Source organism: Pteropus vampyrus, unplaced genomic scaffold, assembly GCF_000151845.1.
Source record: "Pteropus vampyrus isolate Shadow unplaced genomic scaffold, Pvam_2.0 Scaffold73, whole genome shotgun sequence".
Classification (NCBI taxonomy): domain Eukaryota; kingdom Metazoa; phylum Chordata; class Mammalia; order Chiroptera; family Pteropodidae; genus Pteropus; species Pteropus vampyrus.
Genome location: NW_011888854.1, coordinates 1859105 through 1862045, shown reverse-complemented (window position 1 = coordinate 1862045; position 2941 = coordinate 1859105).

Here is a 2941-nt window from a genome sequence, read left to right as displayed (position 1 = left end):
CACATAAAGGCATATATTTTCTTGGCTTAGAAGGCAAGGAGGAGACTGAAAATTTCTAGCTATGATAACAGTTTCTACTACTGTAGTTTAATCGGTTGCGTAGCAGCTAATAGTGAAATGGGAATATTAATTAGAAGGGAGATAGCAACAAGTCTCACGGCACCACACCTGTATTCCCTAGGCCTTTAACTTGGCTAATAAATTTTTACATTGCCAGTGAGCGCCCCCTACTGGCAAGCAATAAATATTATGTAACTGTGTTATTAACTGGTAATTTCTTTTATATTATTTAGATTATTTAATATTAAATTCCAATCCTACATGCTTTAGAACTGGGTGTTCTAGAGAGCTTTGTCATAAAATTGTATTAATATTAATTGGCCAAGTAGAGAATCAGATGGAGAGAAACACAGTTAGCTGGAGGCATTAGATATAGAGTCCACATCTAATGAGCAGAATCAACTGATCTGTTCAATAAGTCTTTTAATGGTGGTAGAAAAGTTTAATAAGAAAAGTGTGATAGTATTTGTATGTTTTCTCACAACTAATTTGAGTAATTCTCACATGATGTTTACTCTGATCACTCTACTTAAGATTTCTCTCCTTATTCTATCCTTCTTTTCTTTTAGTAATAGATAAATACCACTTGTGAAAATTCTAGATCAGATTATGTAATAGTTTATCATGTACACAGCTTTGTGTCTTTCTTCCTCAGCTTGAATGCAAGCTCTGAAAAGACATGGATCTTTGTTTTGTCACTGATTTAAGCCAATGGCCTAACAGAGGACCAACCAATCATTGTGAAGCACTCAGTGAATAGGAGTAGAATGCACCAGTCAGTTTTAATCAGTTTTATATTTGGATTTTGTAGTTTTTTCCTAGATAATAGCATTTACCTAAAGCTTAATGCACATAAGTCACTGCTCTACAAGTTTCAAAATATCAACTTTTGATTTAAAAAAACATTGCCGGTAGGTACAATATTATTCACATTTTACAAATACAGAAATCAAGGTATGGAGAGAGTCGTGGGCTGCTAAATGTTTAAAAACAAGTACATTGAAAAACAAGCAAAAAAGACCCTGATTTGTAATATTTGCCAATCTCTATAGTGCAAACACTTCTGCCACAGCTGATTTCAAGCTACAAATGTGTTATCAACTGGCTCACAAAATTCCAAACATACTCGGTGCCAGCAATCCACTCTAAAAAGTTGCATAGAAATTATCTAGGATTGCCTAGCTAGAAGTGGTATATCTAGGCTATAAAGTTAGGCAAACTTCATGCATGATTGCTCCAGAGTCTGGTGAAGAAGTATTCTGAAATTGTAACCATTAACAAACTATATATTTAATTTTTTTATGAAAATTTCCCTCTAAAACACTCCTTTGCATCCAGTTGCTATCACTGATTACAACAGTTATGAAAATAGGATTTTTATTTTAATTATTAATCTTTTATTGGGCTGCATCTGTCTATAAATTATAACAATGTTTGATTAGCATAGTCATTTCATTACATGTTTTTTTCTTTGAAAGTGTTGCTCTACTTAGCACTAATATTTTGAGGTTGGGAGAGCTGTCTATTCTGAAAGATATGTTGGATTCATCCATCACAAATCCCTTAGAACATATTGTAGCAGAATAAAGTAGACATTTGGAAATTTGAATGTATAAATAGCAGATAGTCAGACTAAATCTCAGGGGTGAGAAGATGCAGGACATTTGAATCATATTACCAGATGTTAAGCCTCTACTGTGAATTCAAAAACAAAAACAAAAACAAAAAATGTTAATTTGAAAATGTTGAGGTCATTATACATTTCAAAAATATGAATTAGAACTTGATCTAATAAGCAAATGCAACTCTGAAATTAAGAAATGTATTAAACCTAAAACACTGAAAGAAAAAAAAAATAGAATAGCCTGATTTTTCTGACTCACAAAAGAATGTAACCTGTATAGAATTGAGTTTTTATTCCCTTTGATTTTACATGGCAGATTTCCATTATTTAGTATTTCAACTGTAGGCACTATAACCAATCCCGGTATCAAAAATTCAATCATTCCATTTTAGTACGCTGTGGTTCCTACAATCCAACACATTAATGGTTAGACAGAGAGAGGATTCAATATTAAATCCTTCCTTTTGAATCAGTTTCAGGTGGTTCTATTACCAGAACTATTGTAGCTAAGGCATTAATTATACATTTCCATTATTATAGAGCCAATATCAGCAGTCACTAAGGCATATTTCTTTAGGAGGCAAATGCAACCTGTTCTCTGATCAGGTATTGTTTCCCACAAGGAGGCATCAATCTTAAATTACATAGCAAATAGGTAAAAGAAAGGAGGTGAACAATAAGTGTACCCCATGGGGAAAAAGAATGAGGATTTCACTCAAGGTATCCTGTTAAATAAATAAGATTCTCTATTTCTGTCAGTTGTTTCTGTTCATACGCCATTACATGCACATATATACATAGATAAAATGTACAGGATATATTTATCAATTTTATTTTATTACTGTTTGTAATTTCACTCTATACAAAATAATGTCACCTGTCATTTCAGGATCAGTAGGTTTCTTTTTTTTTCCTGAAAAACAAAAAGTAGAGCAAGGTGATTATTACATAATAAGGATATTTCTTCTCATTAAACGAACTGTTGTTTGATGAAAATAAGTGGAACAGACTGAGTTTTGTCTTCAAAATATTCTGTATTTCACTTCATTAATTAATAAGTTGCTGTAGTAAAAATTTACTCTGTTAATTCATCAGACTAATGAAGAAGAAATAAAAGTACAGGATAAAGTCCTAGAAATAATGTAAGAAAAAAATCTAGATAAGGTTGGGTATAATGATGACACTTTAGATACAACACCAAAGGCATGATCCATGAAAAAAATAATCAATAACCTGGACTTAATTAAAATTTAAAAT